General features: G+C 46.2%; 1 long non-coding RNA gene across 2 annotated transcripts in view; it reads left to right on the top strand.

Moving 5' to 3' along the window:
* The first annotated feature begins 6 nt into the window (after nt 1-6).
* Nucleotides 7-15,027, top strand: part of LOC113478159 — a 21,250-nt gene continuing 6,229 nt past the window's right edge. The window contains exons 1-2 of one of the 2 annotated variants that reach the window (XR_003398013.1): nt 7-205; nt 3,805-3,888. This is a non-coding gene — a long non-coding RNA (uncharacterized LOC113478159). The remainder of the gene's footprint in view (nt 206-3,804; nt 3,889-15,027) is intronic. The other variant, XR_003398012.1, reaches the window with a different exon arrangement.

The following is a 15,027-nucleotide window of genomic DNA, read 5'->3' as shown; positions in this document are numbered from 1 at the left end:
CCGGGCCGGGCCTGCTGCGCGACAGGCTGTGGGGCTGAGCGCCGGTCGCCAGGTCCTGGCTGGCGGGCGGTGGGGTCGGGGGTCCCCGCTGCGGCCCTTGCAAGCCCTGCCCGGGCCCCGTCCCGGGAAGCGGCCTCTTCGCTCTGCGGGGCTGCGTGGGGAGGCACTGCCTGCCGCGGCGCTGGGAGAAAAGCCCTTCCTGAAGGTACTGTGACACTCGCACTGAAAACTACCTCCAGCCAGAAGCTGTGGCTGCACCGAGGGCCGAGCGCAGCCGTGTCTCGGTTTCCCTGTTGCCCTTGTCTCAGAGCTAAGTCGAAGCCGCCTCTGGAGGGAACGCGCAGCCCGGCGTGAGGCAGTGGAGGTCTGTACTTGGCCTGAGGGAAAGGGACTGGGTACGTGCCTGGCAGCAGGATCCAGTGCGCTGAGTGCCTGGAGGTAGGGCACCGATGGGGAGGCCTGAAAGCTGCACCTCTGAAACTGGGACACTCTTGGTTTTCTTTATGGGACACAAAATGTCCCCGAGGTGGCTGGCCTGTCTACACAGTGCTGTGCAGGGAGATACAGCCTTCGTTGTAGCGGTGCTGACACACCGCAGCCCTAAAATAACCACCTTTCACAGTCCTGCTTCCCTCTACCTGCAGACATCAGGCACACTTCTGTAGCAGAGGCGTTAATCCGGGATGGGGGGGAAGAGAATGAGGGCTGCAGGAAAGGATTTCCCTTTGCTAAGGCTCACAGCCTGGCCTTTACTTTTGAGAGCAGGTGCCTACATACGGCCTATTTCAGTTCCTTCAGAGAATCATTTTCTCCAGTATGCGGCCCCTGGAGGAAGAAGTCCAAGCACCTCCCTCCCCCTGTCATTCTATATCTCCAGTGATCTAAGCACTTGCTTAGGAGCTGGAGATGTGGCTCCTGGTCCTTTTCCCAGAACTTTGTGTTTTGTCCTCTGACAAATGTTTGATGTAAAGTACATGGAGCAGACTTCGAAAAGGGGACTGAAATCCAAGGCTGTTCCCCTCCCTTCCCCATGGCAATGTTATTACTGCTAGGTCATGTCCTCTCCTTGATTGCTCCCATGAATCCTGAATCCCCACCCTCTCCCCCAGGCAGCAGTACGGGTTCAACAGGCTAGATGAAAATAGAGTGTGTGTTAGGCTAGCCTACCTCCTGGGTAAGTTACCCTTCAGGCTAGCCTACCTCCTGGATAAGATACTCTTCAGGAAAGTCAGAGGGAGGCATCTGAAGTCCCTCAGCCAGAAGAGAGAGAAGTTGACCCTGGGTCTTCTGACATGGGGGGCACTGCAAGGCACACAGGGGGAAGGAAGTCCCCCTGGGGAGTTGAGAAAGGGTTGAAAGGGGTTGGTGAAGTGTTAAGCAAAAGCAGTCAGCGGCTCAGCACATGGTGGGGAAGTCAATGATAAGCATTTGCAGCTGGTTCTCTCACCCTGGAGGAACTGGGTGGCTGCTGACTCAGGAGCTGCATCAATTCAGAGGAATGGGAAAGGGGTCACGTTCCTGAGTGCCTGCAACACGCTGCAGTGAGTGATGGGACAGTGATGGACACCTCCTACCTGCTGTCTCCTCTTGGAAGAGTGATCCCAGCAGCGTGCTGTAAGGCGCTAGAGCCTGCTGGTATGTGTTGGATGTGCTCTGAGCAGGCTGCCTGGCAGGGGCTGTGGGTCTCGTCTTGCATGGAGACGTGTCTGAGCTATGAATTCCAGCATTGGGCCCAAGGAGAAGAGAGGCAGGGAGCTGCCCAACGTGGGGTGGTTCTGGGTATGTGAAAGGCAGAATGGCCTGTATCTTGGGATGCTGACAACCTAAAAATAAGGCTTGAGAGCCTTCGGGATTAGGCATCGGTTGAGCAGGGGCCTTTGGGAGGGCAGTTCTGAACTTCAGTGCTTTAGTTCTGCCCTGCTCCTGCTTCTGGTATTAAAGGCCCTACATTCCTTGCTGCTCGTGTGAATGTCACTTAAACATGCTCAGGACATGCAGTTATAGCTAACCGCCCTGCAAACTCCTCCTGGAATCTGAAAAAGTTGAATTCTTCCATTTGTATGCTCCCTCGCCTGCCTTGCAAAATAATTTCCTTCAGTCTAGCAAACCACTGCTGTGTTAAAGGTGTGTATCTAAAGTTGCTCACTGCTGTTTTACCTGTGGAGAGCCAATGACAGCAAGAGTGAAGCCTGATTTTTTTTTTTTTTAATTATTTTTGGGGGGTATGATTTAAGTGAGCACATGTAATTGAATACACACAGAGAAATGATCTGCTGAAGAGCCTGCTGTTTCTAAATACAGTAGCTACTCTTCATAATAGACATGTTAAGCTTAAAACATTTCTAGGCAGAGGTGGTGTAAGCCTTATTTTACCAAAATATATTTTTTCCTAGGAAGAAAACTGGGGAGGAACTGTAGCTGACAGATGTTCAAGTACGTGAAGCTTAAAGAAGAACGTATGCTATTCAGTTTGCTCAGAGAGGCTTTGTGACCTGTGTCTTCGCAGTAATGATGACACAAGCTTTTTTGAATAAAAGGAAGAAATTAACTGCCTTGGCTAATTGTACCCTTGCTAGCTAGCTAACCAAGGACACCATTTGACTGTGAAAATTGTTGCTGCACCCAAATCTCTCAGCTGGGGAGAATATCTGAAGAGAGAGTGTTCCCATATCTGTGGGTTAGAAGGGCTATTAAAAAAATCTTCCTAATTGGAAAATTAAACACTCTTGCTTTAAAACAGTGGTGCACTGCTTTGAAAAATTAAGACCATATGGAATCATTTATTACTTTTCAATATGTATTCAGTCTCTGGTGCAATTTTATGTACCCGCTAATGCATAAAGTCTTTTGGAGATGGAATAAAGCACCACAAAGCATGATTTAATGCTATAGGGTCACCAAATCTGTTTCAGATTACTGGATGTTTCAATCTGCTAAAAAGAAGGGTATGTCCCTGAACCAATGAAACGGCGGGGGGGGAAAGCCCGTAAATCTGAAGCGCTGTGGAAATATAGTGCACATATCAACAAAAACTTTTAAAGGATTCAGTGGGGATTTGGTCATGTAAGAGATACAGTTATGAAACAAATTATTCTAAGTAACAGGAAAGTTAAAGTTAGTATTTATAGCACAATACTTGGTTGCAATTTAAGGCGTCTTAATGAATCATGTTTTCAAACAGTACAGGCCCACATAAGCATGTGACTGTAAGAGAAAATAAGAGCAAGTAATCCGGGAGTGCACAAAAGTGCTTTTGTTTGTAGTTCTGCGGTCACTGGAAGTGCCTATTCTTGTGCTTATTCACAAACACCTCTGGCTCTTTCTTCCAGAAATCCTATCCAAACGTTTTTGTTCTGACTTTGTTAGAGGCGGACTTTGTTCTTCGGTTCTTTTCGTAGGACTTCTGTGAGGTTCAGACTTACGCCGTCCGTCCTCTGGCAAGGGGCTGTGATGGGTTGGATGCCTTAGCAGCTTTTTTTTATTTTGCTGAGTGACAAGCCGTGGGGCAATCTTTGGTCTCAGGGCCTGGGCATTTTCCTTTCACTGGTTCAGCAGGGACCAACAAGAAGAGGCTGGAAAGTTAACCATGTATGGTTCGTGCAACCTGGCAATGAGCTCTGCAGGTTTGGGGGGCAATCTCTATGCTTTTATCATGAACCTGCTAGCAGTATAATTGTCTGGCTAGTTACAATTTAACAGAAAATCCACTTTTCATCTTGCTGTGGTGTTGTGCTTTCTTTTAAATGTTATCTGTAGAGTCTCCCAGCGAGTGGGAGCTTCAGTTTTGCTTTGTATTTCTTACAGATACTGACACAAACTTTTTCATATGGACGTGGTCCACTAGGTTACTGAAGAAGAGCCAGATTCTTTCTTAAAGCCCTAAGCAAGGTAAAAGGGGTGTGCAGTAACTTTTATATGTCAATCAAACTATTTCATCAGTATATATTTGTCATTTATAACCAGTAGATTGTTTCTTTTATTCAGATTAAAGTCTTACATTTTTAGAAGAGTTATTAAGCAAGTAAATTAATCTTCAGTTTTCCTGTAACACTGAAGCTTGTTCATCACTGTTGTGCCTTCCATCATTCTGTAAACATTTAATAATCGATAGTAGGAATTTCAAATAAGTTCAGATCTCTGGTTGAAAATAAGAGTATGCATGCTTCTTCTGGATCAACACCTTAACATGACCTCTCCTGCCTGCTCAAATTGTAGCATCAAAATAAAATTCTTCAGGCAAAATGAAGCCAGTGAATACATAATAAGGATTAAAACAAGTATCATGAGAAGTAATTGCTGTCTTCAGCTAACTATTATCCAGATCCAGTATTTTAGCCATTGAAAAATTGTAAATAAAATCCTATTTAAAGTCCTTTAAAACTTTCCTGGGAGTAGCTGTCACTTTAGATATGTATTCCAACTTTAACTTGTATATATGACTGGTAAGACTACTACTTGCCCATAGATGGCAATAGCATTACACTGCTGAAGTAGCCCCCAGCCCATGAAATGAGGCTGTGATGGTGGTGAATATTAACTTGGGGAATGGAAAGAAAAAATATCTTGCCCTTTTTTTGGCTGCAACAGCGGTGATGGGGACTGTTCTACTTGCAGGAATGTTGGGACTAATCATGTGAGAAAAGATCCTGGAGTGATGAGGCAGCATATTTCCCATGTCTGAGGTCAGGATTTGTTCTGTGAAGCTGACCTTTAAAACAGCCTGAAAATGAGGAACATGGCACCAGAGTGCTGAGCAGGAAGCATGAAATGATGTAAGATATGTTTCTTCTGCATATGAAATACTTTTTTTTTTTTTAAAGCTCCAGGTTTGTGATTCAGCATTTTCTGCCACTGACAGAATATAAGAAAGGGAAAAATCCTTTGGAAAAAGAGAAAGTTCTTATTGTTCTAGTCAAAATCTATTAAAATATTAGCCATCAGATATTTTTGTTCCCTTTTGTTGAGTTGGGGGGAGATTATCTTTTCCCAGAATCATTCTTCCTTCAACCTCCTGATCTGACAACCCTGGAATTGTAGAAGAAGTGGTATTTAGGCTTAGCCTGGACACCTCATCTACCTATAACATGTATGAAGTGCCATCAGTTTTGTTGGCACTGGATACCTGGGTGACTGCTGTTTTGACTCTGACAAGCGACAGCAGGACAGGCCTGCTATGAGAAAGCTTTGGGGTGCTGGTGCTGGGTGAATGTTTGATGCAGGACAGGCAGCTCAGGGACCCACCAGGGCTAAAGCATCAGCCTGGGTGAGGTTGCCAGCCTAGGTTTGGTCCCAGCTGCATGGTGATGCAAGGCCTTAGACACAAGCCCTCCTCTCTGAGCTTATGCAAAAATGCCTTTTCTTCCTGTGTCCTTTCTCTTGCTGAGCTGCATGAGGCTGCACTGAGAGACCTGATGTGCCTGCCAGAGGCTCTGCTGCGATGGAAGTCTTGCCTCTCCAGGGTCAGTGCAAGCCCTTAAACCACCACTGAGCAGGAAAAGGGTGCCCCTAGCCAGTTGCCACCTCTCTGATCTGAAGCCTTGCTGACCTGTCAGGAAAGAAGGTTCAGAAGGAGAAAGCGAGGGAGTTGCTTCATCCTTCTCCCTCCTTGGAGGCTGGTTCTGTGTTAAGATGGTGTTTATCTCTAAAGGGGATAAACACCCAGTAAAGGGGGCGGTGATGGGGCGCACTCCAAGGTACTGTTGCTCAGCTGGGTCCCTGGTGAGACTCCAAAATGGTCCTTGGCACAGTGTTGACCCAGGCTGATAGCACTTTCTCAAACAATTCCCCGGCATGGATGTAAAATGTTTGGCTGCAGCCAGTCCACTTTGATGGATAAGAGGGTTTAACAGCCTGGACACGTCTACTTTGTGCCCGTTGGCTAGTTTATCCCTGTGGATGTGGTCTGGGTGTGCCTGGGGTGATCGCTGCTCAGAGTGGCACCCTGCTCAGGGGCAGCCTTGCTTTCCAGTGTTGAATCACGTCATGGTGAGCAAGCAGGGACACATCCTTGTCATGGTTTCTCTTTACCTGCTGAGATGGTAGCACCAGTGAAGGTGACTTATGGCTGGTTTTCAGTTGGTCTAAATGCCAGCCAGAAGGAAGCTGGCTTGCATCTGCCTAAGACTCTGAATATTTTATTTTTTTTTTTAAGAGTCCTAAGGGACAAGCAGCTGGATATGAGCATGTTGTGTATTTGTGAGACCGGCACTGGAATGACTTGCATGTTTTAAATTGATGTTGAAAAATGGGTGGCGGAACATTGGAGCCACACAAAATGATTCAGAGCCTGAAGAAAATGTCTTGCAATGGGAGACGTGAAGCACTCGCTCTCTCTAGCTTATCAAAAAAGACTAAGCAGGGAATTGATTATGATGGTGAAGGAACTTCCTTGGGAGAAAAATACCAGGTACTGAAAGGCTCTTTAATCTAGCAAATTATGGGAATGTGTAGCAGCAAGCTGAAACCAGATAAATGCATATGAAAAACTGGGCACAAATTTATTGGAATGAAGGTGATTAATCACTATAACAAGCTGTCAGGGTGGATGGCCTGTTTTCCAGATGTGTCTGAGCCAAGACAGGCTTGTTTCTGATGGATGTGCTCTGACCGCAGTTAAAAGTGTGAGTGACACTGTAGTCAAGTCTCAGACAAGGTAACCAGGTGAAGTTTTGAAGGGCTGGGATATGCAAGAGGTCTGACTAACAGTTCCCAAAGGAGCCGCGAAGATCTAATGGTTCCCATCTGTCCTTAACCTCTCAGAAACTGAGAAAAACAGCACTTAGCAGAAAGTGGAAGGGAAGAATCAAAATGACAGCCCCGTTGCTAGCACACTAATGTGTCCTCTGTTTCTGCAAGGATTGTCTTTTTTACCTGCTCAGGGCTTTACTAATGTATTCTCAAAATCTATTGCAAGACCAATCTTTCTCCAGCCCACAAGCCCTCTGTTCGGATTGGTGTCAGTGTCTTTCATCTTAGGAGAGCATGAGTAAAAATTCATGATGTGCAGTGGCTCATGTGGTAGCTCAGATAAGTAGTTTTCTTTTTGTTTGTTCTTACTTCATCTTCTTGAGCTTTGGACTCGCCTATTCTCCATGCCTCCTTGTTTCCCTAGTATCCATTTATTTGTATTGCCTTTGCCACCAGGCTCAGCACACTGTGCTGTGTTGATAATCTGTGGTGCAGTACATCTTGGAGGCTGCTTCTTACTCAGTCTGGCACCATTTGTTCCTCATAATTCGACAAACTCCCCTGTCTTTCTTGCACAGATTTCACACAGGATGGGTATGTCAGTGATGTGCTGTGTAGATAAGAGCTTGTCGGGAACTTTTTCATAAAGTGCTTTTCATCCAGAAGTATAAATTTGTAGATGCTGTAGCTATTGACAAGAATGCACTGAGGTATCTGCAAAATACCTGCAATCTGTATCTAGAAAAGTGCTCTAATCTCATTCTAAAAACAAGACTTCTCTCCTGAAAAACCAGTTGGTGGCGGAAATCAAGAATTTCTCATTCCTTGTTGCCTTTTCTGGGGTCCCAGTGCTTTCCTGCTTCCTCCCCATCTGCTTGGGATGATGCAAGAATTTCATTCGCTCAAGCCCTAAGTCAAGTTTGCTGGCTTCTCCTTGTTCCAGAAGGTGATTTTATACAAAGTCAGAGCTGAAACAAGGCAAATGAAGGGGTGGAGTTTTTGTACAGTTGTCATCCAGTTGTCACCAATACCCACAAGCCATTAACCTGGTGCATGGACTCTGGAACATGGAAAATTAGAAGCAGAGCCTGTGAGAGTTATGAACTTATTTTTAAATGGAAAACAAATATACTTTTAAAGAAATGTTTCAATTTTTATTTATTTTTTAATTTTTTTTAAGGAAATGCAAGTGGTTTTCCAGTCAGTTTTCCAGAGGCCCACATGCCTCTGGGAAGCAGTAGAAGTATCTGCATGAGCAAAGAGCTCCAGTGTAGGAAGATACAGAGGATGTAAGAAGAATAAGGCTGTAGCTGGAGGGATGGAAGTGGCCTAGTCAGGGCACTAGGTGACGTTCTGGGGTGGTCGCTGTTACTTGCAAAAACAGCAACCGAAAACAGACCTAGGCAAGAGCTGATCCAGACTATTCCCAGCCTTGAGGGCACATTCAGTTTTGGAACTGAAGGACTCATGTTTTAGGCTGAACTGAAGCCATGAGTCTCAAACTTCTTCAAAACTCTGAGGAGATGCTGGTTTTGACCTCACTCTGTAGCTTGAATCCATTTGCTTATTCACCAGCCAGATAAAGGTTATTCCCAGAAAAAGATCTACCTTTGCTCTCTGGCTTAGATTATTTTGCTGTTGCCAACCCCCCAACACCCCCGAAACCCCCCACAGTTTTTCTGCTTTTATATGCATATCCTGCTGCTAAATGTGAGTAAAACAAGCAGCTAGTCCTTTTACTCTCTTTCCTTTCAGCTTGTTGATTGCAGGATTCAGTAATACGCATAGTAATGTGTAATTGAAGGATTGTGGCTTTGCCCAGCTGGTTTAGATGTCACCTCTAAGCTCATACTCAAAAAGACCTACCTATTCTGAGCAGCGTGGGAAGCTCTCCAGGGCCCAGAATGTGAGAAGTAATCAATTCTTGTAGAAACGTTTCTGTGATGCTGTGGAATCCAGCCAAGAGACATGATGAAAGTGAAAACTCTTTTCTAGGACATCCAGTTTCATTTAATTTTGTCATGCCCATAGAACCTTTCAGCAAATGTCTGTATCCTTCTGTGTGTTGATTGTGTCCTGTGTTCTTCTGTGATTTGGTTACCCTGGCAATCCAGCTAATTTTCTAGAAAAGTCAGCTCCATCAAAGTTCATTGACTTGTTATATTAATGGCCTGCTTGCTCCTTCAGTAAACTTAAGCATCCATTGATTGCAAGTTGTTTTTCATGGTCTTGGACCCTTATGAGAAGAGATCTGCAGAGAGGGTTATGCCCTGGCATGCTTGATTGGAGCTGAGGTGTTTTTTTTTTTCCCTTGTCCCTTCTTTAGCTGGACTGATCATCTTATTTGTTTCTTGAAACACTGGGGTAATTTTTCTACATATCACCAGACTTTTGTTCCAGCAGGTTCTCTCCAGGAGTGAAGTTTTCCAGTAAAAGCCTCCTCTTATGTTCCTCCCTTTAACATGTTTCTACAATAGTTTGACTTGAAAAAGTGTCAACATCATTTCTGCCTCTAGGCAAGCCACAGAGGGACAAAGGCATAACAGGTTTGTATTTTCCACTTGAATTTAGCATTTTTAAGAGCTTGAGGATTAAGAGATACAGGCTAAAAGGTACTTAAATATGTGACCACACTGAGCATTCAAATGCCTGGCTCACTGAATGCCATGTGGGGTGCTTGCACTCTATATGGGGAGAGTTTGGTGCCTCAAAAGAATGACACCTGACAGCACAAGGAGCTGCTTGCACCAGCCAACAGAGGATATAAGCCTGGAAGAGGAAGTCAGACAGGGAAGCCCAAATAGACAAGACCTTCTCCCATAATTTCAAACAAACAAACCAAACCCAAACAACAAAATAATTTTTAAAAACCCCATCAACCCATGAAATTTTAAACAGAGGTTGACCAATTTCCTATAGTACATTCTTCACCTCTTTGCCCATGTTTTGGGAGAGTATACTCTGCGTGCCGCACATTCTCCTCAGGATATTGGCAATGGAGAGGATTGATGCAAGCTGAACCATGTGCGAGGAGGAGGAATGGAGAGACTGTGGTGGTGAAGGGGTGGCAGAACAGGACTGAGGAGCTTCCTGAAGCTCTTAACCACAGCAAGCCCAAGCAAAAGCCCTCTCTTTTTATAAAAGGCACAGTCTTGTGGTTTTCTTTGAGGAGTCCATGGTAAGCCAAATCCTGCAAATGCTCTGAATTTCAGCGTGTCGGGGTTTTAGGCTTGATTAAAAGCCAGGCTCCTCCCACCTGGAAAGGCATTGGTTTGTACTGTTGGAGAAGAAATAAGTTTGTATCAACTCCAAATCTGTTCCAGGTGTTGTGATTTTTTTTTTTTTTTAAGAACAGCGTCAGGATCCCAGCAGATGAAGACAGTGGCACTAATGAGATTTCTTCACTGAGATACAGAGAGCAACCTGTCATCACAGCTGCCCTTGAAGCTGGGAAATTCACAGCTGCACCTGAACTTGGGTGATTCACCCTTTTTCATAAGACCACTTGTATGTGCAATGAGCATCCCAAAATTAACTAAAATCCCAGGCATGGCTGGCACTACCCACCAGTTCCACTTGCCAAAAAGTCCCCAGATGCAGGGGCAGCAATGACACCCCCCACCCCGAGTTTCTATATTTCAGGGTGGAGACAACCTCCCACCACCAAGCCAACGTGGTGCCAACATGTGCTGAAAAGAGTAGACTGGAGACAGCAATCTAGGCACGGATATGCTTGCTTGAGAAGTCACAAGGCAGTCATGCAGAAGCCTTGGGCTTTCAAGACTGTTTTGTGAGTTTGCCTGTTGGTTTGCTCGGGAACACCCATGCCTTCTATCCTGCACCAAGGGATCCTGCTTGGTGGTGCAGCCGGGAGGATTTTGCTTGAGCCGTCACAAGGCAGAATATGGCCATGGGGGAAGGCTGAGTTAGGATCAAGCAATGTGAAATACCACATTTACCTGAATGTAAGACACTCCCAAGGAAGCCCTCGCTTCCCAAAACTGAGTAATAGTTGACTGGTCGTGTATTAGATACATAAATCTTCTGTGTCATGGTGAGGGGCACGTCATCCTAGCCCTGCATAAGGCTCCACTGCCCACCTGCTCCACACTACCCGATACAACAGCCTCCCCATGCGACCCCTCTGCCCCGCTTTTTTGTGACTGCCCTGTCTGACATGGGATACAGGGTGTCCCCACGGGATACAGGGTGTTCCCAGAGCGCCTGGTGCGACCGCACGAGTGGCTTCTGCCCCCAGCAAGCTGTGCAGCGTGCCCCAGAGCTGCTGCCACAGGGCACTGAGGAGGCACCTAAACATTTTATTCCATGCCAGGAGCAGGGTATGTGGAGTCTCCGTTTTTCTTCAGCGCTTCCTGAAAGGAATCTCTGCCCAAGGTAGTACGGTATATTTATTTTACTTTGTTTTCGGTCTGAGGGCAAGGTGGAGGTCTGGGCTTATTTTATCGACTTCTTTTTAGAATTACCTCTGTGGAAAGCCTCTAACAGGTTGCGCAGTGGCATCTGCTTGCCGGGCAGCGGCCGAGAGCGGGGCTGGGCCCGCCGTGCCGTGATGCGGCCCTGCCATCTTGTGGGCTTCGCCTTCCTTGCAGGCCACCTCCGAGGCGGCCTTCACGGCTCCGAGCACAGCGCTGTGCTCATGCAGCGCGGGGGTTTTCTCATAAGTTTTTCAAAGCAGTTTTAAAGTATGAAAGCTTTTTAAAAAATAAGGGTAGGAGAAAGGCTGAGGCACCTTCCTGGGTCACGCAGTCCATATTATCATCAGGGAAATGACAGCGCAAGTGGACGTGTTTTCAGCATTCCACTAGATAAAAGCTTTGTGGGGGTCACCGACTGTCCAGATGTGTCCTTCTGTTATTCTAGGGACAGGTATCCCAATATATATTTGCCCAGATGGATTTTATAGCCCCAGCTTGCTAATTTTTTACCATCGGAGAGGCCAGCATATGCATTCTCTGGAGAAGATGGCAAAGGAGAATTTCAATTGAAAGGGCCGCTGAACCGCACAAATAATGAGTGTGATTTATGTGAAATTGCCTGCTTTGTACTACTGAAGCACCCCGCTGAAGAGAGAGCATTGCTAGTGCTTGCATGTTAGTGTGGGAAAAGAGTGAGGGGAAAAAAAATTCTCTGTGGCAAGAGATCCCAACGCACGGTGGAGCTAGATGATGGCGCATGATGCAACCAAGTACAAAGGTATTCCTACAAAACAGGATTAGGGACTAGCTTTCTCAGAGTCAGCCTTTCATGCTAATTTACTGCTTATCCCATCTTAGCCTGGGTTCTCCATTTTGCCTCGATTATTGAACAATGGTGCCTCAAGTCACTTAAATACAGAATTGAACTTTTCTGTTGCCACTGATGGTAAGTGCGCCAAAGTTAGGGGACAGGGTGGCACAAATCCTGATGTTATGCCTAGCCTCTCCCTTCATCAGGAGTGTCTCAGCCCAAGAGAAACAGTAAAATCTCTCCAAGAGCCGTAGTGCAACAGGGCTTTGTGCATCCCCCTCACATGACCATGGGAGAGCTGTAGAGTGAAGGTAATGGGAAGATGGGACCTTGTGTCTGTTTTAAGCCAAGAAATGGGAAGCGCTGCTGAAACCTACTTCCCCCTGCTTTTAGACTGTGCTTACCCTGTTATACACAAGACAAAAATTCAACCATCTTCCTGTTTAAAAGATAGGAGGTGCTAAAGCCCAGCTCCTCCTTTGTAGGGACCTACCTTCCACTCTAGCTAGGTACCCAAGTACAAGGAGGATTTCAGCCCAAGGGCTGAGGCTTTTGCAGCTCATTTCTCACCTGGGACATAGGCAGGACTATGTGACTTTAACAGCTCCATGGCTTCAGCTCTGAATGGACTGGCAAAGGTGTCCTCAGGCCAGAAAGTTTTTCTGTTTTCTTTCCAGCTGTAGCAGTTTATCAGAGAAGCAGGTGGTTTACCAGTTGGTTGTGCTCTCCTTGCAAACCTTGTTCCTCTTCCACACCACTTAGCCTTTGATTCATCATTGTCTTCTCATTCTGGAAAACTTTTAAGTTAAATAAACCCTGGACCAAACAGAGGAGAACTGCAGGGCTGCTGGTTAAACAGTAGGTGGCTGGCTACCGAGCCTTTGAGTTTCACCCAAGGAAGACCCGATGTGGAGGAGTGGGGCTGGGGAAAGAGAAACAGAGGGTGCCCCAGCAGCACCGTACAGCCAACCAAGGGCAAGCAAAGGGATGGCGGATGCATCCCCATTCAGCGATGGGACACTAGTTCTCAGGCTGAACAGGAAAAGGCAGTCTGGCAAGGACGAGGGCACAGCTTTGTAATGGTACAGGGGACCCCTAGAAGGCCCATAAAATGAGAGCAATCAATTAACAAGCTGCTGTGGCTTTGGAAAGCTGTTATAGACATACTGGTGTAATGAGCACATCTGATGCACAGAAGCTATTTAACCTTCAGCCTTGTGCCTTATAAAGCACCTCTGGGCCACTGGGTAAGGCTGTTAATTATTAGGGTCAACCTTAGCAGATGGAAGTGTCCTCAAGTATGGGTTGCTGTGATACACTCAGATAATTTCTCCATTATGTCAATAACTAATTTCCTAAATTGTTCAAGAATTGACAGGTTGGCATCCATTAACCAACCCTTAACTCACGGCTATGGGAACAGTTACAGGCCACAAGGACTGCAAAACCCATTCATAGGTCCTTGAGTATGTATATACACACACACACACATACATACACACTGCTGTAACAGCTTGGTGTTATCCATTAGTAAAACAAATAACAAATGCATATAAAAAGCCTAAGTTGACAGTGACAGGCATTGGCTTGAGCAGATGTCTTGATGCTTAAGCACTGTCTTCAGCTGCTCTGAGAACAGAGGATGAAGTCAGTTTGACTTTTAAAGAACTGTGTATTGAGAAATTGTAAATTAACAAAATTCCAATCAGACCAAAATACCAATTAGAGTTACTACCAAAAGTGCATAATTCTTTTTCTGAAAAAAAATATTCCATGCAGCAAACATTTCATGGATGTGATAAGCCGTGACTTGTTACGCTGTTCATCCTTACAATGCAAGACAAATCTCATTGCTGTTATTAATACAGGCCATATAATTATTTTACTTAAATGCAAACATTTTTTTCCAAGTGCAGCCTATGAAGAACAGGTAACTGCAGTATAGGTAGGTAGGAAATCCCATTAATTCACAAAATGGTTTTATTGTTTTGTCTCAAAGCCAAGCACAACTGGAAAAGCAACTGTCCTAAATGGAGCTGTTGCAAAGGGGCACAGCACTGAAGGCTCTGCTGCTCGAGCTGGCACAGCGGCTGCACCCAACTTGTGGAGGAGAAGGAACGGGGCCATGTTACTGTGTCACAGCATTACATGTGTCTGAGCTTACCTGCCTGAGACTCTTCTGGCTGACTGCCTGGAACTAAATCAAAGGAGGCTGAGGAGAGGCAGGAGAGAGGAGGCAATTAAACAATGACAGCAATAAAGCCTGGTAATACTCATGGTTCTTCAGGGGATCGCTAGGGAGCGAGGTACTGGAATAACTGCTGCCAGCCTGCTGCCAGAAGGGTGACAAGCTGCTTTACCAAGGCCAGTGATGAAAACAAAAAGATATTAAACCCTCCCCCAGCATAGATGAAAGGACTGGGGAGTGGGCGTATGGAAAGGATGTTAAGAGCAGCCTCTTAAGGAGAGAAGCTACTGGAGTTGCAGATGCACCTGTGTGTGCAACCAAAGCCAGGGACTGATGTGCTGCGGGGGGTGGATTTCAGGGGCTTGTCTAAGCTGCTGGAGAGGTGGTGAGGGGGAAGCCCCAAGCACTGAGACCTCCTGCAGGCTTAGCCCTGTCTCCCAGTTTGTGGTGGGCTTTTGGCTGTACCAACAGCTGTTCTGCCCAGAAAGGACAGTTTCAGCTGTCCATCACAGGCTGTTTGGAGGGGAAGGGGCTGGCAGGCAATGTGTCCAAAGAAAGCAGTCCTGATTATATGTCAACACGGAGCGGGGGACACACACAGACAAAATGAGGGTGCCAGCCCAGTCAGAGGGAGGTGAACATGACAGCAGCCCTCATCTGCTGAGCTTGTGCCCTGGGAGAGATGGCAAAGCTGAGGTGGGGAGGGACACTGCTCCCCCACCTGGAACAATGTCTGGTGCTTTTTTTTTTTTTTCCCCTTAGACATCCTTTATTAGACTGGCTGCTACCACCTTTCCTCACAAACCTCATCTCATCCGTGTCCTTAGACTGCCATGGCTGCAGCATCACTGCCATACCTGTAAGCAGGGGCCAAGTGCTTGCAGTAGAGGCTCGGGGAGGGGGGG

The sequence above is a fragment of the Athene cunicularia genome, assembly GCF_003259725.1.
Source record: "Athene cunicularia isolate RWA chromosome 3 unlocalized genomic scaffold, athCun1 chr3_part1, whole genome shotgun sequence".
Lineage (NCBI taxonomy): Eukaryota > Metazoa > Chordata > Aves > Strigiformes > Strigidae > Athene > Athene cunicularia.
Note: the sequence above shows the minus strand (reverse complement) of the source record. Positions and strands in the feature narration are given on the sequence as shown.